Here is a 16,154-nt window from a genome sequence, read left to right on the forward strand (position 1 = left end):
CTATATAAATAAAACTTACTTGCTTACTAATATATTCGATTCCGCTTACGGCGGATTCCGCTTACAGCGCTTGCTGCGTCGGGGACCCGGGGTTGATTCCGACTATGGGTGCTGACTGTATGTCATTTGTACGTTCTTCCCGTGACCGCATGGGTTTTCTCTGAGATATTCGGTTTCCTCCCACACTCCAAAGAGGTACAGGTTTGTAGGTTAATTGGATTGGGTTTGTAGACTTGGTATAAGTGTAAATTGTCCCTAGTGTGTGATGGCTTGTGTTAATGTGTGGGGTTCGCTGGTCGGTGCAAATTCGGTGGGCCGAAGGGCCTGTTTCCATGCTGTATCTCTAAAACTAAACATAAAAATAACCAAAACTTGCAAGTAGTGGTGTTCACAAGACTCTGTTGCCGATGGTCATCTTGGTGGTAGAGGATGCTACTGGAGTACCAACAGAGTATTTTGTAGATGTTCATAAGTTCTAGGAGCTGAATTAGGCCATTCAGCTACTCGGATCTACTCCACCATTCAATCATGGCTGATCTATATTTCTCTCTCAACCCCATTCACCTTTCTTCTCCCCATAACCCGATACCCATACTAATCAAGAAACTGCAATCTCCGCTTTAAAAATATTAATTGACCTGGCCTCCACAGCCGCCTTTGGCAATGAATTCAACTGATTCACCACCCTCTGACTAAAGAAATTCCGCCTCATCGCCTTTACTTTTATTCTGAGGCTACGGCCTCTGGTCCTAGACTCTCCCACTAGTGGAAATATTCTGTCCATATTCACTGCCTTTCACTATTTGGTAGGTTTCAATGAGGTCCTCCCTCGTTCTTCTAAGCTCCAGAGAGTACAGGCCCAGTGCCTTCAAACACTCATCATATGTTAACCCAATTTTGAGGCTCTAAACTGGTGTTACTGTGCTACTTTATGCTCATGGATAGCACACACCAAAAACCTTTTCATTTTACCTCGGTACACATGACAATAAACCAAACCAAACTAAATTGTGGACCAGAGAGAGAGGGTACATGTTTGGAATGGTGAACGATTTACCAATCTAATGGGTTGCGATGCATTGGAGAACATTGAGTTTCTTGAATTATATTGAATCTGTAAAATGGAACTCCATTATTCTCCTCTAAACTAATTGGACGATATACTCAGAGGTTTGATAAGTCACAGTTAACGTTGGTGTAGTCTAATTTATGGATTACATAATTAATATATTATTTATATCAATATCTATGCAAATTGATATTTCAATAACTAATTTAAAGACATTTCTAAAATTACATATATTCTGGATTATGCATATAGGAAAAAAAACAAAATACAAGGATGCTACATGTAATCTAGCATAAGCCATCAGGTCGTGGTAATTCCTGGCAAATCACCCAAATCGCATACTCTAGCCAAATTTGACTGCACACTGCCAAGATTTCTAATTGTTACCTGAACATATTATATACTCATGACTACAACGACTACTCAATTTTGTTTCTCCCCAAAGGACAAAAACTCGCATTTGCAAAGTTTATGAAGATTTTTTTGCTCCTGTGTGCAATCAAAGAATCAGGCAACCAAAGAACATTAATACGACATAGAAGGAGACTATTAAACTTAATCCCACCTGACAGCCCCGAGGCTCTGCCCCTGACAATCACAGCCCTTCAAACATTTTAAATCTGATTGTATTTCTGCCTTTTCCACCAAGATTTGAGTTCCAGTCCCACTTCATACTCTGCAAGAAAAAAATCTCTTCTAAACCTTCAACTAATCATTTTAAATCTTTGTCCGCTACTTCTTTTTCTCCCTTCTGCAAAGGGAAATAGATTATTTCTACTTATTCTACCTTGACCCATTTTAAATGTAGTTATCAATTGCATCTCTCCTCAGCCTTCTCTGCTCCCAAGAAAACTGCAGATGATTCAATCTTTCCTAATAAGTAAAATTAGCTAGTTTCGACAATAACCTCATAGATCTCCTCAGCAATCTCCACAGCAATCAAATATTTCCTGTAATTTGGTTACCAGAACAGTGTAAAGTACTCAAGCAGCGTCTAACTCTTGCAGTCTTCATTTCAAGCATAACCTACTTACTCTTTTATTCTGAGACTCATGGTGGCACAGTGGTGTAGCGGTAGAGCTACTGCCTTACAGCGCCAGAGACCCGGGTTTGATCCTGACTACTTGTGCTTGTCTGTACAGAGTTTGTATGTTCTCCCCATGACCTGCATGGGTTTTCTTTGAGATCTTCGGTTTCCTCACACAGATTTATATGTTAATTGGCTTGGTACAATTGTATGAATGTAAAATTGGCCCTAGTGTGTGTAGGGTATGTGTGGGGATCACTGGTCTTGAGCAAAAAAACAAAGTGCAGGGAGAACTCAGTGCGCCAGGCATCTTGGAGGGAATGGATAGACGATGTTTCGGGTAAGTACCCTTTTTCCGACGAGTCTGAAGAAATGTCCCCACCCTAGTTAGACCACACCTGGAGTATTGTGTGCAGTTTTAGTCCCCTAATTTGAGGAAAGACATTCTTGCTATTGAGGGAGTGCAGCGTAGGTTTACAAGGTTAATTCTCGGGATGGCAGGGCTGTCATATGCTGAGATAATGGAGCGGCTGGGCTTGTATACTCTGGAGTTTAGAAGGATGAGAGGGGATCATATTGAAACATATAAGATTATTAAGGGTTTGGACACACAAGAGGCAGGAAACATGTTCCCGATGTTGGGGGAGTCAAGAACCAGGGGCCACAGTTTAAGAATAAGGGGTAAGCCATTTAGAATGGAGACGAGGAAACACTTTTCTCAGAGAGAGTTGTGAGTCTGTGGAATTCTCTGCCTCGGAGGGCGGTGGAGGCCGGTTCTCTGGATACTTTGAAGAGAGAGCTAGATAGGGCTCTTAAAGATAGCAGAGTCAGGGGATAGTGGGAGAAGGCAGGAATGGGGTACTGATTGGGGATGATCTGCCAGGATCACATTGAATGGTGATGCTGGCTTGAAGGACCAAATGGCCTACTCCTGCACCTATTGTCTATTGTCTAAATGTAGTCCATCCATTCTCTCTACGGGTGCTGCCTCACTCACTAGGTGAGAAATAAAATTGTTAAATGTTGACTTATAAAATGCGTGAAAACTGTCATAATTGTATATTACAATTACATTGATCTACAAGAGAAATTTAAATTGATTTATACAGAAATAAAAATTGTCGTCAAGATATTTCCAAAATAATCTTCCACTCCAAACAGCTCTCCTCATCTTTGAAGCTCAGAATGCTCAGAGAATAGAAAATGGTCTAAAAATTATTTTCTAATGAGTATGCAAAATCATCAGTGCATTATTTTAGTCAATTTATAACAAATCATGTCTGAGTTATCTCAAAGCAACATCCAATGTCTGATTTATTTTGCAATATTTATGACAGTTTTAACAGATTAAATCCCTGAGTACAAAGTACCTTGTGGAATATATATTACAAAGTTTTCCATTTCTGCCATGAATTGCAGGCACAATTCATGGATATGTTACTTTAAGAATGTCATATACATTTAATTTATTTTTGTCTTATACACAGCCTTTGGAGGTCAACCAAGTGAGCAAAATGTAATGACTAGTGGAATAACTAAATAAAACAATAGCAATTCATATAAATTGCTTGAATATAAAAGAAAAGAACAATGTAAATTGAAGGCAGTTTATAGAACTGAATTCATATCTATTTAAATAACTGTACTCTCTGCAGAATCAATGATGACCTTGTTAAAGGAAAGCAAGCATTCATCATGTTACACTCTGTAATAAAGGTTAATGGGTAGTCTCACTCTCTCACTCATATCACTGTTTCATTATTAAGGGTGACTTATGCTGTTATCTGCAGCTACTTTAGTTTAAAATGCTCCAGGAATTACACAGAAAAATTAATGTTGGTTATGCAGTTTACACTTCCCCATATATTCAAATCCACATGATGTATTGAACATCACATTTCCAAGGATCAAACCAGCATATGAATTTAACAAAATAACAGTTGAAAGTTCAACCTCTGAACGAAGGGATTTATTTTGTCTTTTCCACCAAATCTTTTGCATAATAGGACCAACAGAAAATTCTCAAAATATTCAAGAATGCTATATTAGAGCATAGAAAAGACATTTAATTAAACCTTTCCTTCATATTCCCTTGGCAATTATGTGCTGGATAACTCGATCCAGAAGACCTTTACATGGGATTATTCTTAATGGATGTTTTACATTAAAACTTTAAAACATTCTAACCTATTTGTCACTTAATAATGTAATGCTCTCAACCTCTCCCCAGTTCCATTTATCTGGTAATCTCTTTCCCAAATTCCATGGACATAATTTTGTGATTTATAACTCTTAATAAACTGTTCAAAATGAGAAGACAGATTTCATACACGTCTCAACTGATGCATTAAATGCAGTACAGATATTAACCATAAATGGTGTAACTGCATTAAATTGTAGTTTGATCATAACAGTGAGCTCTATGGATACATTTACAAACTGTACTGTTTTATGACACAGAAATGCTGAAAGTATAACTAAATTTGCAAATTCTGGAATTTGCTACATAAATTTGTAGATGCCCAACATAATAAATATTGATTCGGAGCAAATAAATTCTCAGCACCTAACCCGGGCACAAATACTTCCACAATTTGACTTCAATGGAAATGGAAATGTAAGAAATCGTAAAACTAACAGCCCTTCTGTTCCCAGCGTTTTTTAGAGTGGCAAAATATTCTTCCTTACATTAAGTAATGTGTTTTCCGGCTGTCTGTCACTCTTCTGAATGTCTAATTATTTTGTACTTCAGCATACTGACTAAAGTGTAAAATTCTTCCTTGTGGTGCCTACTTGTGGTTGCATAATCCCCCAAACAATATTCATTATGTAAGTCAAAGTAACCTACATTCAAATCCAACATGATTTTAAAGTCTGAACATACTTTAAACTTCTCAACTGATAAGGTTCTGTTTTATTTTAGCTTTCTGTCCCACATTTAGACATCCTCTATCTTATGTTCTCATTTGTGCAATCATCATGTTGCAAGTGGTAGATGTCAGAGTACTGCTTGATGGATTTTATAAAGTAGCAATTGAAAGTTCACAGTTCTGGAAAATGAAAATGCTTCAGGACCTTCAATTTCAGATGAAAACATTTTCTTCTGCATATCTCCATAGCAACTAAGGTTCCATAAAGATGAATCAGAAGGTACTCAGTCAAATGTCAACATCTATATTTCTTCTTGAAGACACGGCTACATATTCATCACCATGTTACTGTCAGCTCTGCTTCTCCTGGAAACAGTCATGCCTAAGTTTGAAGGTGGTGCACTTCAGTCACAATCCAAGAACCTAGGTTTTCAGTGAAAATAAGTGAGTGTTGGTTTATTTCAGCTGAGAAGTACAATTGGGATTCTTATGGGACTCTTGGGTGGATCAATATTAAAGATAAGCAAAGGAACTGTTTTCCACATGCATTAGGTGAAGCTGGGTGAGTTGGAGGTGATCTGACTCATGATATCCTTCAAGCCCTATTCAAGCTTCAAAAAAAATGAAAACCAATTTGCAGAACATGAAAACTGTGTAGGCAAGTGTACAGGGAATGCGTATGGTATCAGAAAAATGTGGCATGAGTAGGGATGTCAGATTCTATAGAAGGAAGAAAGCAGCAATTCCCAGTTCTTTTTTTTTAATGGAGTACAACAAAGTGGTATTCAAACAGACACATTTGGTTGATGAAGAAGAAAATGAAATGGTTTCCTTTGAAGAGGTTATCTGAATTAAATAGATTAGTAAGCAGGAGGCAATGGGTGGGAAAGGTGGCTGCTATAATGGCAATGGAGTTACAAATACAAATGGTGCAAGGCCAGATCTAGCTTTGATGTTCTAGACGTTGGTTCTTTTCACCCAGTAATGAATTGGTGGAACCAGCTGTTGCTTTTGCAGCAACCAGACTTGTTTCTGGCTGGTGTCAGGAACATCTAACATGTCAGGGCCAGCAATATTCTGCACTAGTTTACATTGAGAAAATACTGAGATGTTTTGGTGAGGAATTTACCAGAGTTTTCTCCACTATCTGGCATTTTTGGTCTGTCTTTCATCGTTCCCTAGAGATCAGACACTTTTGGGTGGTGTACACAACAAATCACAACAGCATGGATTGAATTTATGCCCATATTGTTTCTAATTTCATATGTTCAAAACTCTCAAAGAATATTTATAGACAATAGACAATGGACAATAGGTGCAGGAGTTAGTCAAATTCGGCCCTTCCAGCCAGAACAACCATTCAATGTGATCATGGATAATCGTATTTGTTTCAATATGTTCCCCTCTCATCCTAAATTCCAGAGTATACAAGCCCAGCCGCTCCATTCTATGTCAAAATATGTAGAAATAATTAGCCAAAGATTGAGAAGACTTTTGCTACTTTTGCAGCAAAGTCCACTGCCTCGAGGAGAATCTTCAAATATAGTCATGTGATGGGTTAAATATCTAATCCAGTGCTTCGCATTTTCTTCATGCTAGTAAAATCTCTTCTGGACATATGTTTTCAAGTTATATTTATTTGTTCTAAATCTGAACATTTCGTTAAATTTAATCACAAAAAGTTCTTGCACTACTTGAGTGCATTCTCTTCAATGGCCCAAATGACCTTGTTTTGCCAAACATGGATATAAACTATAGGGCACACTGCAAATGATCCAAATATAAAATCCAGCAGAGAACAAAACAGCTGTAAAAGTGGTCTATTCATAAACAGCTCTGATTGTTTAACTGTTTTGAGAAAGAGAGCTTCTTCAGCTGCAGCACATCAGTGATTTGCCTTTTTGTCTCTTCTGTTGGATGAATAATTTTTTTTTTTCATTTTCTTAAATTGTTGTAGGATTGCTGCAAGAGATCATTAAAGTAACCATTTAACCATAAATGAGTGAATGCTCTGATTCAAAAGTCAAAACATGGAAATGAGGTGGACAGCTTCAGAACCGGGTTTGTGAATGAGATTTAGAATCCAGAACCAGCCCACTGCGCACGCAAATGTTCATGGAAGGAACAAAATTTAAAGACAATTGAGTCACTGATAATCATTATTACTCTGGTTAAAGTTCGGCCTTAGCTTTATTCATTTGGTCAAAGACAAAACAAGAAAAAGCATTGGCTGAAATTGTGTTTGTTCTTGCCAGCAGTTCAACTTTTTCAACAAAAGAGCCAGCAAGTTTCTGGTCTCCTGATTGAATGCGGAAGTCCCAAACTTACTGGACGAGTTCTGGCAGCGATCCCTCAGCTGCATACCACTGCTGGACTCTGCATCAGCCTCACTTAGCAACTGTGCTGTAAAATCCGCACTTGTGCCCTGCTCCAGATGAGATCAGGTGCAGGATCTCTGAGCCCATTCATATGAATGAGGAATGTGCAGCTGCAAGGGTGCCAAAAATAAGTTGAATTCTACGTTGTTTAAATTGTCCTTAATACTTTCAACTTAAAGTGTTTTGTTGACAGCATGATAATTTGATTTTCATAGTTTTAATATTTTCCTCAATGGCAGACATTCACACATAATAGAAAGCTCTCATATCTTTGACTGCTGACAAACTGAGATTGGAGTTTTACCATCTCTCTAAAAGTTTCCAGAGGAAACCTATGGGTGGGCTTTGTTCTGACGCAGCCAACACCCCCCAGTAGTCTCTTCAAGACATTGATGCCATTCAGAGCTTTTCCATTAGGCTACAAAAACTCATTGGCCAGGAAGATCGACCTCCCGCCTCTTGAGAAAGTAAGTGCTGGAGTAAGAACATAAGCAAGAGAAGCAGAAGTAGGCAAATCAGCCTCTTGGGCCTGCTCTGCTGATCATAAAGACGAAAGCTGATCTTCTGCCATTGTGCCACTTCCTTTGCAAGGAAAGACAATTGACCAGAAATATTAACTCTGGTTCTCTTACCAGAGATGCTGCCTGACCTGTTGAATGGCTGTGTTTCCTATGTTTTCTATTTCAGATTATCAGCATCCACAGAATTTTATTTCCATATCTGTTGATTTTACTTAAACTCTGCAATAAAGTTTGTGCCTTTCAAAATTATATGAGGAAGAGAATTCAGAGTTACTGCCCTCTGGGTAATATAAATTCCTTCTCGTCTCTCCCTAGAATGACCATGCGCTTATTTTGAAACTTTGAGCCCTTGGATCAGAAATTCCAGCCAGTGGAATTCTGAATTCAGAGTATAGAAGTTGGGATGTTATGTTGCAGTTGTACAAGATGTTGTGAAGCCACATTTGGAGAAGTGTGCTTAATTTTGTTCACCCTGCTATAGGAAAGATGTTATTAAGCTGGAAAGAGTACAGAGAAAATTTACAAGGATGCTACCAGGACTTGAGGGTCTGAGCTATAGCGAGTGGTTGGGCCAGCTAGGACTTTATCCCTCGGAGTGCAAGAGGATGAGTCTTCTACTCATGGTAGGGATATCAAGAACCAGAGGTCATAGTTTTAAGATGAGAGGGGAAAGATTTAATAGGAACCTGAGGGGCAACTTTTTCATCCAGAGGGTGTGGGTATATGGAACGAGCTGCCAGAGGAGATAGTTAAGGCAGATACTATAATTACATTTTGGCCACGTACATGGATGGGAAAGGCTTCACTGCAATCCTTAACATTCCTTAGCTGGGATTGCTTCGATTATTCACATTATTCCAGACATGCTTTCCAGATATTTTGACTTGTGTACTCAAATCATGTTACAATGAAACGTCTTCCTAATTCCCTGCTGTACCTGCATATTGATTCATTTACATGATGTGGAAGTCACTCTTAACACCCATACCAATGTCTGACAGTATAAAATATACATGTGTCCATTCTTTTACCAAAGTGGATGACGTCACCTCTCACAGAAAACCAGGGCAAAAGAACAAACAGGAAACCTTTGATCATGAATTTCTCAACTTTTAAAACTGGTATCAATCTATTTTTTTGACCGGATTTGTTACATTTGATTTCCACAGCTGGATTGAACCAAAAGGGGAAGAGGAATCTTTGCCAAAAATGGCAATTCCAAAACAAAATAATACTTCATAAGGTTCACGTTGCATTTCTTTTCTATATGTACTTTGCTCACAACTTGAAAATGCTCCCAATAAATGTTGTGGACGATTATTCAAACCAGTCAAATGTAACAAAATACATTCAGTATTTTAACCCAAATGATGACATGTTGCATCAGGCATGCATACATCTGTAGTCAAGACCTATACCACTGATATACCTCAAATTTGTAGTGGGAAAACAAGTATGACATTAGTCATGCATTGTATGTCATTCAAATGTGCCCAGTGGTATCTGTGTGTGATAGTGCATGATATGCTTTTAAGTGATTGGCATTTAGCTAAACTTCCATTCAATTATACTTAAGAGCTGTGTAGTACTTAATAGAATTTAGTGGCCAAGGTGAGGAAAGTGCTGCTTAAATTCATAATTGAAAACATGAAAACATTAGCGACGCAGTGGTGCTGGTTTCCAAAGGGAACGGTGACGGATGCACCACACATCTCTGTCCTCCAGTTCCTGCAGACTTCCGACGCTGCAATTATCGGATTTTGGCGTGTATGCTTTATCATAATTCCTTATAATGCTATGTACGACAGTGATCGCAACTTCTACTGTTGTGTGGATGGCTGTTGGCTCGCTAGAAACTCATCGGCCCTTTGACAGGTCTTGTTTTTGGACCTGCCGGGGGTCCACAGCCCCCACCTCACCTGGCAAACCAGGTCGGGTAGACAGTTTAGTCACCGACTAACTGACTATGGAGCAGGGAGTATGGGTTTGCATGGTACCCGTGGCGGGGAGAACTCTCCCTGACCGACCTTAAATGGAGTCATACTAACTTTGAGAGTCACTGTTGGTGAATGTGGGTCTTCAATAACTTCACAATGACACCAAGTAGTTCTTCAGGACAACTAAAGGATTAATATCTATATTACTAAAAGTCTGTTCTTGACCGGTTTTGGCGATCTGTGCTGCGATTTCCGAGAGAATGCCGCAACCTACGGCCGTAATTTTTGGCCACCTCGCTCAGAGCCCCCCTCCGCCGCTTGTGTGCCGAGGATTTTTCCCGTCAATGAAAAATGACAGAGATATTAATGATTTAAAAAAATTCCCCATTCTCCCTGCTGCCCCCGCTGTTGGCAGGGGGGAGGGACTATAACACCAGGAAGTGGTGTGCCACACAGTCTCTTCAAGATGGAGGAAGGCAGATGGTCACGTTTCTCTGAGCTGTGAACAATGAACACATGTCTACTCAGATGTAAGTGCCCTTAGTGGTTCTAAAATGCTTGCAGAATGTGTCTATTGGTTCTAAAGCTTGCAAAAAATGTCTATTGGTTCTAAAGCTTGCAAAAAGTGTCTCTATTGGTTCTAAAGCTTGCAAAAAATGTCTATTGGTTCTAAAGCTTGCAGAAAAATGTCTATTGGTTCTAAAGCTTGCAAAAAAATGTCTATTGGTTCTAAAGCTTGCAAAAAAAAAAAATGTCTATTGGTTCTAAATCTTGCAAAAAATGTCTCTATTGGTTCTAAAGCTTGCAAAAAATGTCTATTGGTTCTAAAGCTTGCAAAAAATGTCTATTGGTTCTAAAGCTTGCAAAAAAAGTGTCTATTGGTTCTAAAGCTTGCAAAACAATGTCTATTGGTTCTAAAGCTTGCAAAAAAATGTTTATTGGTTCTAAAGCTTGCAAAAAATGTCTATTGGTTCTAAAGCTTGCAAAAAAATGTCTATTGGTTCTAAAGCTTGCAAAAAAATGTCTATTGGTTCTAAAGCTTGCAAAAAAATGTCTATTGGTTCTAAAGCTTGCAAAAAGTGTCTCTATTGTTTCTAAAGCTTGCAAAAAGTGTCTATTGGTTCTAAAGCTTGCAAAAAATGTCTATTGGTTCTAAAGCTTGCAAAACAATGTCTATTGGTTCTAAAGCTTGCAAAACAATGTCTATTGGTTCTAAAGCTTACAAAAAATGTCTATTGGTTCTAAAGTTTGCAAAAAAAATGTCAAAAAATGTCTAATGGTTTTAAATCTTGCAAAAGAAAATGTCTATTGGATCTAAAATGGTTCATACTAGCGCTCCAGAAAGTTGAAAGACACTACTTACTGCAAATGGTGGATTGGTTGCTTTGGCTTGAAGTTGAAAGGCACTACTTACTGTAAATGGTGGCTTGGGAGCTGAAGTTGAAAGGCACTATTACTGCAAATGGTGGCTTGGGAGCTTTGAAAGTTGCACTACTTACTGCAAACTGTGGCTTGAAGTTGAAAGGCACTTCTTCCTGCAAATGGTGGCTTGGGTGTGGCTTGAAGTTGAAAGGCACTACTTACTGCAAATGGGGGCGTGGATGCATTTGCTTAAAGTTGAAAGGCACTATTACTGCAAATGGTGGCTTGGTTGCTTTGGCTTGAAGTTGAAAGGCTCTACTTACTGCAAATGGTGGCTTGGTTGCTTTGGCTTGAAGTTGAAAGGCACTTCTTACTGCAAATGGTGGCTTGGGTGTGGCTTGAAGTTGAAATACACCACTTACTGCAAATGGTGGCATGAAGTTGAAAGGTGCTACTTATTACAAATGGTGGATTGGTTGCTTTGGCTTGAAGTTGAAAGGCACTACTTACTGCAAATGGTGGCTTGGGTGGTTTGAAGTTGAAAAGCACTACTTACTGCAAATGGTGGCTTGGGAGCTTTGGTTTGAAGTTGAAAGGCACTATTACTGCAAATGGTGGCTTGGGTGTGCTTGATGTTGAAAGACAACACTTACTGCAAATGATGGCTTGGGTGTGGGTTGAAGTTGAAAGACACCACTTACTGCAAACGGTGGCTTGGGAGCTTTGAAGTTGAAAGGCACTACTTACTGCAAATTATGGCTTGGGTGTGGCTTGAAGTTGAAAGGCACCCCTTACTGCAAATGATGGCTTGGTCTGCCTTGAAGTTGAAAGACACTACTTACTGCAAATGGTAGCTTGGTGTGGCTTGAAGTTGAAAGACACCACTTTCTGCAAATGGTGGTATGAAGTTGAAAGGCACTATTACTGCAAATGATGGCTTGATTGCTTTGCCTTGAAGTTGAAAGGCACTACTTACTGCAAATGATGGCTTGAAGTTGAAAGGCATTACTTACTGCAGATGGTGGCTTGGGTGCAATGGCTTGAAGTTGAAAGGCACTACTTACTGCAAATTGTGGCTTGAAGTTGAAAGGCACTACTTATTGCAAATGGTGGCTTGGGTGCTTTGGCTTTAAGTTGAAAGGCACTACTTACTGCAAATTGTAGCTTGGGTGCTTTGGCATTAAGTTGAAAGGCCCTGCAAATGGTGGCATGAAGTTGAAAGGCACTACTTACTGCAAATGGTGGCTTGGGTGTGGCTTGGGTGTGGTTTGAAGTTGAAAGGCACTTCTTACTGCAAATGGTGGCTTGGGTGCTTTGGCTTGAAGTTGAAAGGCACTACTTACTGCAGATGGTGGCTTGGGTGCAATGGTTTGAAGTTAAAAGGCATTACTTACTGCAAATGGTGGCTTGGGTGCATTGGCTTGAAGTTGAAAAGCACCACTTACTGCAAAAGGTGGCATGAAGTTGAAATGCACTACTTACTGCAAATGGTGGCGTGGGTGCATTGGCTTGAAGTTAAAAGGCACTACTGTAAATGCACTTAATTCCTGTTTGCACTGTATATTGATTTTAGATAAAACGCTACCATTTACGGCTGTGATTTTTGGCCATCTTACTCAGTCCCCCCTCTGCTGAGCAGGTGCAGATAATTCTTCCCATCAATGAAAAAATAAAAGTGTTATTAGTTTTTTTTTTTAATGTTGAGAATCTCTCTCCTGTCAATCACTCCATGAAAGCCACACCTTTTCTGGTGGGGGGGAGGGGTTATAAAACCCAGAAATGTGGGTGTGGCTCAGTCTCTGCAAGATGGAGGAGGGAGAGGTCACGACTTGCTCTTTAGTGGCTTTGCACCCTACTTCAAATGGTATGAAACTGCACTTGAATTTGGTGGCCTTTTTCTGCACTTGAATTTGGTGGCCTTTTTCCCTGCTTGAAATAGAATTTCAAGGATTAGCCGTGAATCAACTACCAGCCCACCAGCCGTGAGTAAGTGAGTTACCAGCACTACAGGCTTGAGTGACTGAGACGCCAGCCCAAGAATCCATTTGGCGCACAATTTGCATACTAGCCCTCTGAAAACCAGTCCCTTCAGCCCACAACACCCATACTAGCGCTCCAGAAAGCTAGTCTCCAGGAGACGAGGAAACACTTTTTCTCATAGAGAGTGGTGAGTGTGGAATTCTCTGCCTCAGAAGGTGGTGGAGGCGGGTTCCCTGTATGCTTTCAAGAGAGCATTTCCCCTCCGCGCTCTCTAAAGGACTTACCGTAACTGTGGCAGCCGTTTACTTTCCTCTTCATTGCGATGTATTTGTGTGTGTGTGTGCGTGCGTGCGGTCGGTCAGTCGATGCAGCTCGTGGTTTGGTTGATCCAGCTCGCAGTTTCAACACGGCCGGTCGATCTAGCTCGAGGCTTTCCAGGAGAGTGCCCTCGAGCTGGAAGGTCGAAGCCACTCTTCTGGACTCGCGGATTAGGTCGCCCAAGTGGGACAGGCCCTTTAAGAATTTGCTTAGATAAGCTTTCAGTTGTGGCAGTGTTGGCAGATATCACAACTGACCTGGGCTGCAAAGCACTCGTGTTGTTATGTGTGGAAGCATAAACAGAGGTGGTGTGGGAGCTATTCTCCAATCTCTCCATCAAAATTTTGAGATGTCTATTCACCAAGCTTGAACAGATCCAACCCTCAAATTACACGATAAGGTGCCAAGTATTTTAGAGAGTGAAAATGGAGCACTTGGTTCAGCAGATTTTTCTAATAGTCAATATAAAGGTTGATAAACCATTTATCAAGTCCATTCATCTGAACATGTGATGCTGGCAAGTGAAGCTTGCACTGGGAACTCATGGACAGGTCATTTGTCTTGTTGTAATCAATGTTAACTTCTTTTGAGTATGAAAACCAAGTACATACCATTTTGAGGGTGAAAATAAGGCTCCTAACAGTTGCGTATCATGCAAGATAAGGCCAAGAATTGATACTAAAATACAGAGGAAGAGATTTATTGTTAATTCATGCCATAATGGGCTGTTATAATCCACAGTCTTGTCCATTTTGCAATTAATGTACAGGGATCAATGGAGTATAAATCTGACATTGGGAGGCAGGGAGGGTGGGTTAGTGGTCAGGACTGGTGTAGTAGTGGGTTGGTAATGGGGTGGAAATGATATCAATTAAACAGTACGCCACAAAATTCCCGTTGGTGTTTTTAGGCAAGCAGTAATTAGGGAAGAAAGACATCAGCCAACTCACTTTCAGTGATAACTATTACTGCAAATGGGAGGGAGCTGAATGATTTCAAATAATCAGGTTAAAAGTAAAAACTACAGTTAAATGAAGTTATTCTAGTAACTACTGAACAACTAGAATAACAGGTTGTTCAACAAGACAAAAAACCCTGTTCGGTGGGAGTCATGAAGGATAAATTATATGATGCCGACTTAAAATCTGTGTGGGAATCAAAGTTATTCTTACTATCTTCAGAATGTATTTATCTAACACTTACGGATTAATCTCATTGGCAATGCAAATTAAAGATAATTATAACAAGTATTGGATCATCATTTTCTGCAGATTTTATTTATAATACAAAAAAAGATTCTATGGATAATTTTAATTGTATTGTTTAAAGACATTCCATTCACTGGTCTGATCGATGTTTCAAACTGATGATTTTTTCCCAGTTCTGATGCAGCCATTGACCTGAAACATTGATTGGCTCAAGCATACAACAATTAAGCTCATGCAAGGACATTGGCTGTATAATGGCACAATATTTAGCACTGCTACTGTTGACTCAAAACCCTAGAGACCCAGTTTAATTCCACCCTTAGGTTCAGCCTGGGTGAAGCTTGCTCTGTGAATGTACAGGTTTCTCCCAGGTGCTCTGTTTTCCTCACATGTTAAATACATTACTAGTTTGTGTATTAACATGCCATTGCAAATTGATACCTGTGTAGGTGAGGTCAGGAAAATTAGATAAGGGGGAGCGAAGAGAGGGTGGAATTGATGCATTCAAGAAGAAATAAAGGGGAGGAATAAATCGGGTAGATGCACAGAATCTCTTGCCCAGAGTAGGGGAATCAAGGACCAGAGGACATTGGTTCAAGTTGAAAGGGAAAAGATTTAGTATGAACCTGAGGGGTACTTTTTCCACACAAAGGGTGGCGGATATATGGAACAAGCTGTTAGAGGAGGTAGTTGAGGCTGGGACTATCCCAACATTTAGATGCGTACATGGATAGGATAAGTTTGGAGGGATATGGACCAAACGCAGGCAGGTGGGACTAATTTAGTTGGGACATGTTGGGGGTTGTGGGAAAGTTAGGCCGAAGGTCCTGTTTCCACACTGTGTCACTCTATGACTCCATGACTCTCTATGTCATAAAGTAATTATTTTAATCTCTAGTATGCTCTAATGTACAAAAACTCAGCCTTATATATAGTTCATTGGTTTCAATTGGTGAAGGAGCAGACAGTTTACAAGATAAAAATAGAAATAACAGTGATTAACCTAATCCAACACCCAACCCAAGTCAACCTCTCACAACCCAATGCTAAGATTTGGAGGCCCCAGATGGTTGGTTTGTACACAGAAACATGCTGCAGTGTGTGATCCCTACCTAATAATACCTAATGGAGTTAAAGGGTTAATACAATACAGGGTGTGGTAAATTATGTATTCCTCTGTTTAGTACAAAAGTTGTTACCCATAAATTCATGCCATCAATATTGCAAAATGTACTACATTGTCATTCCGGCATATTCTGGCATGTTGCCTCCAAAATTAATTCCATTGACTTTAATGGAATGCATTTTACAGGCAGTGTGCAGTGCACCAATCTTGCTCAGTACTATTTACAATGAATGCTTTTCTCAGCACATTTCTTGTACTATAATTTAAAACTTCAAACCACTACATAAAAACCTGCACTTCATGATTGTTAAGTGTCAACAATGTAAATCAGCTATCAGCAAAAAGGTGAAATTGTACT

General features: G+C 39.6%; 1 protein-coding gene across 2 annotated transcripts in view; it reads right to left on the reverse strand.

Annotated features, from left to right (window-relative positions):
- The window catches only part of pcdh7b (protocadherin 7b), a 357,471-nt gene that overhangs the window by 288,713 nt on the left and 52,604 nt on the right, over positions 1 to 16,154 (reverse strand). The gene's annotated exons all lie outside the window — the stretch shown is intronic.

Source organism: Leucoraja erinacea, chromosome 1 (assembly GCF_028641065.1).
Source record: "Leucoraja erinacea ecotype New England chromosome 1, Leri_hhj_1, whole genome shotgun sequence".
NCBI classification, from domain to species: Eukaryota; Metazoa; Chordata; class Chondrichthyes; order Rajiformes; family Rajidae; genus Leucoraja; species Leucoraja erinaceus.